Source organism: Triticum aestivum, chromosome 6A (assembly GCF_018294505.1).
Source record: "Triticum aestivum cultivar Chinese Spring chromosome 6A, IWGSC CS RefSeq v2.1, whole genome shotgun sequence".
NCBI classification, from domain to species: domain Eukaryota; kingdom Viridiplantae; phylum Streptophyta; class Magnoliopsida; order Poales; family Poaceae; genus Triticum; species Triticum aestivum.
In genome coordinates this window covers 84,847,731-84,858,817 of record NC_057809.1, presented here as the reverse complement: position 1 = coordinate 84,858,817, position 11,087 = coordinate 84,847,731, and positions in this window count along the sequence as shown.

Here is an 11,087-nt window from a genome sequence, read left to right as displayed (position 1 = left end):
ATCCAATTGATCGGCTTCAGTTAGCAGCAGTAGCGAAGGAATCGCTCGATCGGGTTCATTTAACAGCCATCGATCGATCGCTCGGGTTCAGTAACGCGTAGCCTGCAGTGCAATCGCTCGGGTTCAGTTAGAGCCCAACGCCTCGCTCGGGTTCAGTTAGAGCCAACGCCTCGCACACACGCGCATACGTGTACGAGAGAAACGCGCATTTCTCGGCCCCCGACCTCCCACCGTAACCGGGAACTCCCTGAAATTTTCCTCTCCCTCGCTTCTACCACGGTTTTTTCTATCATGGACGGCCCAAAGAATGTCATGCAGCTGCGTCTCCGGCCCGCCCAGGATGAAAAGCCCATTTTCTATCATGATTTTTTGTCATAGAAGTAGGAGCCCACCACATCTATGATGATACCGGGTTTTGTCACAATTATCGTCATAGAAGTGTCATATGTATGACAGGAAAAAAATCCGTTCGGCCCAAAATGTCACGGATGTGTCTTTTTTTTGTAGTGCCCACTTCAAAAATTGATCCACCTTGATTGCGAGGGACGAGGCAGAATAGTCCTCTCCATAAATCAAAACGGGCCTCGCAACCCAGAAAGAGTTCGCATAGAGCAACATAACCCACAATGTGGAGGATGGAGCCGGGGTGAGATTGTGCAGCTGGAGGCCATAGTACTCCAGCAGCCTTCGAAGGAATGGGTGAATTGGAAACCCCACTCCCCTCAGTAGATAGGGGCAAAGCACACTCGTTCTCCCGCAGACGGATTAGGAGAATCCTCCTTGCTGGATTTTGACCGTTGAAGGAGGTTAGCCCTGCTCGAACAGGGACCAGATCTGTCGGAGGGAGAAATCCCTGCGTTTGCAACTTCACCAATCGGCTATGGGACACAGAGCACCTCTCCCACTCGCCTCTCTCTAGGTTGGAACGGGGAGAGGAGCTGGGAATGTTGGCCATATTGGAATGGTCTTGCCTGGCGGTCTCTGAGGATTTTCTCCGCTTGGTGCCGAAAGGATCTAAGATCCAGGCTCTTTAAATAGATGCTCTTCCTTGCAGGGCTGGGGTGTTATTTGCAAAAAATACCACGACTGCCCGCATTTGCTTGACACGTGGAAAACGAGGACATTAAGCGCGCAGAAGCTGAGGGGATACATTGGATCTACGGACGAATACACTACATGGAAATCATTAAAGGAACCCACCTTGCAATACCGAAGACAATCTATGCGCCGAACACCTCGCTATTGAAGACTGGTTCGGGGGCTATTGAGGGAGTCCTGGACTAAGGGGTCCTTGGGCGTCCGGCCTGTTATCTATGGCCGGACTGATGGGCTGTGAAGATATAAAGACCGAAGACTGTACCCGTGTCCGAATAAGACTCTCCTTGGCGTGGAAGGAAAGCTTGGCGAACAACTATGAAGATTCCATCTTATGTAACCGACTCTATGTAACCCAAGATCCCCCCGGTGTCTATATAAACCAGAGGGTGTAGTCCGGAAAGGATATACTCAATACCGTAGTCATACATGCTATACTTCTAGGGTTTAGCCATTACGATCTCGTGGTAGATCAACTCTTGTAATACTCATATTCATCAAGATCAATCAAGTAGGAAGTAGGGTATTACCTCCATAGAGAGGGCCCGAACCTGGGTAAGCATCATGTCCCCTGTCTCTTGTTACCATCAACCTTGGACGCACAGTTCGAGACCCCCCCCCCTACCCGAGATCCGCCGGTTTTGACACCGACACCCGCCGCGAGCCTCAACACTCACCGGACCGCATACATCGGTATGTATTATTTCCAATAAGTCAGTGGCTCGCTCCATTGTTCTGGAGAACGGAGTCTTAGTCATCTTGCCCATGAGGCATGGTTCGCAAGCATCAAATGATTCATAATCAAGTGATTCTGAAATTCCATCCGCATGGAGTTTCTTCATGCGCTTTACACCAATATGACCTAAACGGCAGTGCCACAAGTATGTTGCACTATCATTATCAACTTTGCATCCTTTGGCATCAATATTATGAATATGTGTATCACTACGATCGAGATTCAATAAACCATTTATATTAAGTGTATGACCATAGAAAGTTTTATTCATGTAAACAGAACAACAATTATTCTTTGACTTAAATGAATAACCATATTGCAATAAACATGATCCAATCATATTCATGCTCAACGCAAACACCAAATAACATTTATATTAGGTTCAACACTAATCCTGAAGGTAAAAGGAGTGTGCGATGGTGATCTTATCAACCTTGGAATCATTTCCAACACACATCATCACCTTGCCCTTAACTAGTCTCTGTTAATTTTGCAACACCTGTTTTGAGTTACTAATCTTAGCAACTGAACCGGTATCAAATACCCTGGGGTTACTATGAACACTAGTAAAGTACACATCAATAACATGTATATCAAATATACTTTTGTTCACTTTGCCATCCTTCTTATCCGCCAAGTATTTGGGGTAGTTCCGCTTCTAGTGACCATTCCCTATGCAGTAGAAGCACTCAGTTTCAGGCTTGGGTCTAGCTTTGGACTTCTTCATGGGAGTGGCAACTTGCTTGCCATTCTTCTTGAAGTTCCCTTTCTTTCCCTTGCCCTTTTACTTGAAACTGGTGGTCTTGTCAACCATCAACACTTGATGCTTTTTCTTGATTTCTACCTTCACTGATTTCAGCATCGCGAAGAGCTCGGGAATCGTTTTCGTCATCCCTTACATATTATAGTTCATCAGGAAGTTGTAGTAACCTGGTGATAGTGACTAGAGAACTCTGTCAATCACTATCTTATCTGGAAGATTAACTCCCACTTGATTCAAGCAATTGTAGTACTCAGACATTCTGAGCACATGCTCACTGGTTGAGCTATTCTCCTCCATCTTGTAGGCAAAATACTTGTCATAGGTCTAATATCTCTCGACTCGGGCATGAGTTTGAAATACAAATTTCAGTTCTTGGAACATCTTATATGTTCCGTGGCGTTCAAAATGTTTTTTGAAGTCCCGGTTGAGGGAGTCCTGGACTAAGGGGTCCTCGGGCGTCCGGCCTGTTATCTATGGGCTGGACTGATGGGCTGTGAAGATATGAAGACCGAAGACTGTACCCGTGTCCGGATAAGACTCTCATTGGCGTGGAAGGCAAGCTTGGCGAACAACTATGAAGATTCCATCTTATGTAACCGACTCTATGTAACCCTAGATCCCCAGGTGTCTATATAAACCGGAGGGTGTAGTCCGGAAAGGATATACTCAATACCTTAGTCATACAGGCTAGACTTCTAGGGTTTAGCCATTACGATCTCGTGGTAGATCAACTGTAATACTCATATTCATCAAGATCAATCAAGAAGGAAGTAGGGTATTACCTCCATAGAGAGGGCCCAAACCTGGGTAAGCATCATGTCCCCTGTCTCCTGTTACCATCAACCTTAGACGCACAGTTCGGGACCCCCTACCCGAGATCCACCGGTTTTGACACCGACATTAGTGCTTTCATTGAGAGTTCCACTGTGCCATCATCGTAGAGGTTGATGGCTCAACTTATCTTTAACGAAAATATCACCTCCAAAGGAGCTCTGGCCTCAGGCCAAACCCTCCCGAGTCATCGAAAAACGTATCTGTGTTGATTCTGAATACGCCAAATGGATGGATCCGATGGAGTTATCGTCTTTAAACGAACTCCTAGATCACATCGCCGCCTTGGGGGTCGTTATAGACTACGATCGGGTGGGGCTTAAACCTGACTAGAGAGAGATTAATTCTCCACCGATCACCCACCAGATAGCGGTAGTCGAGCAGCAAGATAACCCTTCCTCCATATTGAGGATGAATTATGTTTGGATCTCCGACCTCGAGAAGCCAGATACCTACCGGCAGAAAGACACGCCTCGTCCTTCGAACTAAGAGTCGGACGGCAGGCTTCAAAAATTGGAAGATACTCTGGAGCCCGGACTGTTCGGTCCGAAAAAACCTCGGACTCCGGATCATCGATCAGGCCAGGGTTCAGATCCAATTCCACCCACCCACCTAGACATAAGTGCTCTCACGAGCATACAACAACGGTCTCAGGAAACGGTCCACCACTTTTGGGCTAGATTCCTCCTTGTTAAGGACAAGGTTAAAGATTGCCGCGACGAAGACGCAATACCGGTGTTCCGCAACAATTGCATGAACGAAGGACTCCTCAATGCCATTAATCGTGGCCGCATACTACACTTCACTGACTTGGCAACTATTGTACAGAAGTACAACGCAAGGGAGGGCGCCTGGAGAGATCAGACAGTTCGGAAGCTATCGGTCCCAACTCAACCACTGGTCCAGGCAAAAAGGGTGCACCCCTGTAACGCGCCCAGATCAATAGCCAAGAAATGCAAACCCATCACGTGGCGCGGAACCGTTCTGGAGGGATGGCTTGATTGGCCCATGCAAAATACACACCACACCGGATACCATACCAACCCACAGCCTTAAAGCATGTTGGATACTCCGACAGGTAGCCAAAAACGGCGAGGACATCCTCACCAAAGACACCCCAGAGCAACACCCTCCAGAAGACGACGAACCCAGAGTACTGACAGTCTTTGAGACATTCACTTCAAACAATAGGTGCAAAAGGGCACTCCGCGAACTCGCCAAAGTCTGCCAGACTGCAACAATAAACCCCTGGAACGACACAGCAATAACCTTCAACGCCGGTGACGAAAAAAAACACAGGACGGTCCGAACACCAGCCGCCTTGGTCCTCATCCCAATTGTGGATGGCTTTCGGCTCACCAAGGTTCTCATGGATGGCGGCAGTGGACTGAACCTCATCTACGAGGATACAATACGAAAAATGGAAATAGACAGGAGCCGCATCGAGCAAAGCAGTATACTATGTATCTACTATCCTTACACCATGCAAATCCCGGTACCCTAGTTATCAAAAGATAGCATACGCGGTCTTCATGGCATCCCGAAAGATCCATCACTACTTCCAGGAGTGTTCGATCACGGTGGTTTCCGAAGTACCACTCAATGACATTATAAACAACTGCGATGCTACGGGCCGGATTTCCAAATGGGCCATTGAGCTCCTCCCAATCGACATCACATATAAACCACGTCGAGCTATCAAATCCCAAGTACTGGCCGACTTCGTCGCCGAATGGACAGAAGCCGAACTCCCTAAAGAGTACGACACATATTCCAATTGGGTCATGTACTTTGATGGCTCCAAAATGCTGGCAGGGTTAGGAGCGGGCGTCATTTTAACATCCCCTACTGGAGACGTCATTCAGTACGTCCTCCAAATACTATACACAGACTCCAATAACGCAGCCGGATACGAGGCCTTATTGCATGGTCTCCGGATGCCTGCCTCCATGGGCATACAGTGCCTAGAAGTGCGCGTGGACTAAAACCTTGCAATACCTCAAATAAATGGAAACTTTGACGCCAAAGATCTGAAGATGGCAGCGTATCGTAACGCAGTCATAAAAATGTCGGCCCGGTTCGAGGGGCTCTAGTTCCATCACGTGGCTCGAGAAAGTAATCAAGCGGTGGATGTTCTTGCTCGTATCAGCGCTAAGCGCGACCCCGTCCCACCTAACATCTTCCTGGAAAGGCTTTTTAAGCCATCCGTGGTGTGGCAGGGGGAAACGGCAACACCAGTCCAGATCCAAACATAACCCCAGATCCCGGAAACACCGACGTTGTCGGAGGCTCAGCCACCAAACCCTTCCTGGCCTACCTTAATAGGAAGGAGCTTCCTGAGGACCAGAATGAGGCCCACTGCATTTTCCAGCGTTCGAAGGCCTACAAGGTTCATGACGGAGAGCTCTATAAGAAAAGCGCTATCAGAGTCCCTCAATGATGTATATCCGAGGAAGAGGGGCGGCAGCTCTTGGCTGAAATTCATGCCGGACTCGGCGGTCACCACGCCGCAGCTCAGGCCCTTGTTAGCAAGGCCTTCCGTTCAGGGTTCTATTGGCCGACGGCCCTAGCAGATGCACAGGAGCTTGTCCAACGTTGCGTCGAATGCCAACTCTTTGCCAACCAGAGCCATATGATCCCACTGCCTTACAAACAATCCCCATCACTTGGCCTTTTGTGGTCCGGGGACTCGATATGGTCGGACCCCTTAAAGGAGGAAGCCATAAGAGAAAGTATCTGCTGGTCGTGGTAGATAAATTCACTAAGTGAACAGAGGCTAAACCAGTCAAAACGGCTGAAGCGGGGCCAGTAATAGATTTCATATCCGGCGTGGTACACCGTTACGGTGTCCCGCACAGCATAATCACCGATAATGGCTCTAATTTCATAGCCGACGAAGTGAAAATCTGGTGTGCTAATCTGGGCATTAAGCTCGATTACGCCTATGTCTATCACCCACAGATAAACGGTCAAGTCGAACGGGCTAATGGTCTTATCATGAGCGGCATCAAACCCAGACTAGTGCGGTCTTTAAAGGAATCAGACAAGCACTGGGTGGAGGAACTCGACTCCGTACTCTGGGGGCTACGGACCACGCCCAACCGCACTACCGGATGTACACCCTTCTTCATGGTGTACGGTGTGGAAGCAGTGTTACCCTGCGATATTATTCATGACTCACCTCGAGTGCGTATGTACGAAGAGAGAGAAGCTGAGCTAGATCGGCAGGACAGCTTAGATACCTTCGAGGAGGAGCGCGACATCACAAAACCTCGTTCCGCATATTATCAACAGCAGGCTCGCAGGTACCAAAGCAGAGAAGTGCGGGCCAAGACTTATAACGTTGGTGAACTCGTTCTACGCTTGCCAGAGAAGAAAAAGGACAAACTCAAGCCCAAGTGGGAGGGTCCCTTCATCATTGACGAAGTTCTCACCGGAGGAGCGTACCGCCTACATGATGCGTCAGACAATCACATGGAGGCGAACCCCTGGAACGCGGCCATACTACAACGGTTTTATGCCTAGCACCGAACTCTATGTTCTTTTCCTCCCTCCTGTTATTACATTTATTTTTTCCTCTCTTTTTGTTTTTTACCTTTTTTGTTTTTTCTTTAGCCTTACGGCTCCAGTATGGCTAGACCATCCCAACCTGATGTGTACATCTCTACATATGTACGTTCATTATACCTGGGGGTTTCTCGTACAGAAGCTTGCTATTATTTTTCGAGCATCAAGCCCAATACATATGCGTCTTCCCATATGTACCTTTTCTTCGCCATTATATGCATCGATATGACTTAAGTTTTGGCCCAGCTAGGTTTCCTGGCTCCTGTGCTTATGCCCTACGTTCCCGTTAGTTCGGCTAGGGCATAAATGGAGCACCTCTGTGATTGTTACTGCCGGGTCATCCGGGTGTGTACCTCAGACTAGGTGAAGCTGAAAGCTAGCGTTCTTAAGGGAATATTCGGTCGGCGAATTAAAGATGTTTCTGCATTCACTCCATCATGAACCCCAGATGTTACTTACTCTATGATTTTTATCACAGATCGGACATGCACATTAAACGCATGCACACCCAGGGAAATGAACCCTTAACAGAACTATTATCTCTGGAAGATGTTTCTTACATAATGTAATATAACATAACTAGCCGGATACACATTATCTGATCGAGCAATTATGACCCCTATGCCTGGTTCCCATGCATACCCCGGTATATTCTATAGTTGGGGTATTTGGAAACACCCCGCACCTTCAGGTCCAGAGGTTGAAGCGAAAAGGTCGGCGATGACAATTGTCTTTATTATCCAGCTAGAAGGAAGTACATAGTCACTCAAGAATCAAAGACTTCCTCTTCTATACCGTCCAACAGGCGGTCTAATTTACAATCCTGTTGGGAATATCTAGCGGCCACTTCCACTTGGTCATATACTAATCTAACGGGAATTTCTTCCCCATTCGACCCTACCGGTCCAACCCGGGCCATGTGATTCGGATCTAGCTTGGTATACCGCGTTTTCACCATGGCCCAGGCCTCTCGAGCACCCTCTCGGCAAGTCGATATCTTCCACAGTCGGATACACTGCCGCACTCCCTTGAACATCTCTACCAGCTTCTCCATGCTTCCTGGAGGGCAGTCGGATGGCCATAAGGCCTTGGCCACACTCCGCATCGCCTGCCGAGCTTGCTCGTGCAGCTGCGACAGCCCTTGCAAAAGATCACTTGATGATCCAGACACCTCCTCTTTGGGGCGGTTCATCAATATACCTGCAATTACAGCTATATCAGCTACTGTAACCTCCAAGCTGTTATGAGATAAAAGCGGCCACATACTGAATATGCTGCCTCGCAGCTTCTTGTTCTCCTTCACAGAGTCAGCTAGCTGTAAATCATGGTGTACTAAACTATCAAGTAGTCATCATACTGAGCTTTGCCAAAAGTTCATAATGTCTTCATCTGCTCCTGCAATAGGTCCGTCACCTAGTGGTGCATCAAGGACATAATTCTTCTGTGCAGCAATGAGGATAATCTTCAGATCACGGAGCTAGTCCACATCATTTCTACTAACATCTTTCAACATAGTTTTCTCTAGAAACATATCATAAATAAAACGGGGAAGCTATACACGAGCAATTGATCTACAACATAGATATGCGAATACTATCAGGACTAAGTTCATGATAAATTAAGTTCAATTAATCATATTACTTAAGAACTCCCACTTAGATAGGCATCCCTCTAATCATCTAAGTGATCACGTGATCCATATCAACTAAACCATGTCCGATCATCACGTGAGATGGAGTAGTTTTCAATGGTGAACATCACTATGTTGATCATATCTACTATATGATTCACGCTTGACCTTTCGGTCTCAGTGTTCCAAGGCCATATTTGCATATGCTAGGCTCGTCAAGTTTAACCCGAGTATTCTGCTTGTGCACAACTGGCTTGCACCCGTTGTATGTGAATGTAGAGCTTATCACACCCGATCATCACGTGGTGTCTCGGCACGACGAACTGTAGCAACGGTGCATACTCAAGGAGAACACTTATACCTTGAAATTTAGTGAGAGATCATCTTATAATGCTACCGACGTACTAAGCAAAATAAGATGCATAAAGGATAAACATCACATGCAATCAATATAAGTGATATGATATGGCCATCATCATCTTGTGCCTTTGATCTCCATCTTCAAAGCACTGTCATGATCACCATTGTCACCGGCTTGACACCTTGATCTCCATTGTAGCATCGTTGTCGTCTCGCCAAACTATTGCTTCTACGACTATCGCTACCGCTTAGTGATAAAGTAAAGCAATTACATGGCGATTGCATTTCATACAATAAAGCGACAACCATATGGCTCCTGCCAGTTGCCGGTAACTATGTTACAAAACATGATCATCTCGTGCAATAATTTATATAATCATGTCTTGACCATATCACATCACGACATGCCCAGCAAAAACAAGTTAGATGTCCTCTGCTTTGTTGTTGCAAGTTTTACGTGGCTGCCACGGGATTAGCACAAACCGTTCCTACCTATGCATCAAAAACCACAACGCGGTATAGTGATTGCTTTTTGATCTTCAAAAAGAACCCTATTCATTGAATCCGATTCAACTAAAGTTGGAGAAGCTGACACCCGCCAGCCACCTGTGTGCAAAGCACGTCGATAGAACGAGTCTCATGAAAACGGTCATGTAATGTCGGTCCGGGCCGCTTCATCCAACAATACTGCCGATTCAAGAAACAACTAGTGACGGCAAGCAATATGTATATACCCACGCCCACAACTCCTTTGTGTTCTACTTGTGCATATAATATCTACGCATAGACCTGTCTCAGATGCCACTGTTGGGGAACGCAGTTGAGGGAGTCCTGGATTAGGGGGTGTTCGGGTGGCCGGACTATACCTTCAGCCGGACTCCAGGACTATGAAGATACAAGATTGAAGACTTCGTCCCGTGTCCGGATGGGACTTTCCTTGGCGTGGAAGGCAAGCTTGGCGATGCGGATATTCAAGATCTCCTACCATTGTAACCGACTTTGTGTAACCCTAACCCTCTCCGGTGTCTATATAAACCAGAGGGTTTTAGTCCGTAGGACAACTTCATCATACAACAATCATACCATAGGCTAGCTTCTAGGGTTTAGCCTCCTTGATCTCGTGGTAGATCTACTCTTGTACTACCCATATCATCAATATTAATCAAGCAGGACGTAGGGTTTTACCTCCATCAAGAGGGCCCGAACCTGGGTAAAACATCGTGTTCCTTGCCTCCTGTTACCATCTGGCCTAGACGCACAGTTCGGGGCCCCCTACCCGAGATCCGCCGGTTTTGACACCGACATTGCAGCTTTCATTAAGAGTTCCTCTGTGTCGTCGCTTTTAGGCCCGATGGCTCCTTCGATCATCAACAACAATGCAGTCCAGGGTGAGACTGTTCTCCCCAGACAGATCTTCGTCTTTGGTGGCTTCGCACTGCGGGCCAATTCGCTTGGCCACCTTGAGCAGATTGAAAGCTACGCCCCTGGCCATCAGGCCAGGTTCGGAAGCCTAAACTACACGGCTGACATCCGCGAGGACTTCATCTTCGACGGATTCGAGCCACAGCCAAGCACGCCGCACTGTCTCAATGGGCATGATATAGCTCTGCCGCCGAACAGTGCCATGGAGGCCGCACACGCATCGGTTCCGACCATTGTTTCGGAGCCTACTGCACCGATCGAGGATCAGCGGTTGGACGCTGCCTCAGGGGCTGTGATCTCAGAGGCAATCGAGCCGAACTCCAGCCCCGCACTCTGCATGACCCGTGACTCCAAGGAGCCGGATTCCTTTCCGAACTCCGAGCCCCCCGCGCCCCTACCGAGCGAATCCAATCAGGCGCCGATAATGGAGTTCACCGCCACAGACATCTTTCAACACTCGCCCTTTGGCGACATCCTGAATTCGCTAAAGTCTCTCTCTTTATCAGGAGAGCCCTGGCCGAACTACGGTCAGCAAGGATGGGATTCCGATGATGAAGAAATTCAAAACCCACCCACCACCCACTTCGTAGCCATTGTTGACGACTTAACCGACATGCTCGACTTCGACTCCGAAGACATCGACGGTATGGGCGACGATGCAGGAGACAACCAAGAACCAACGC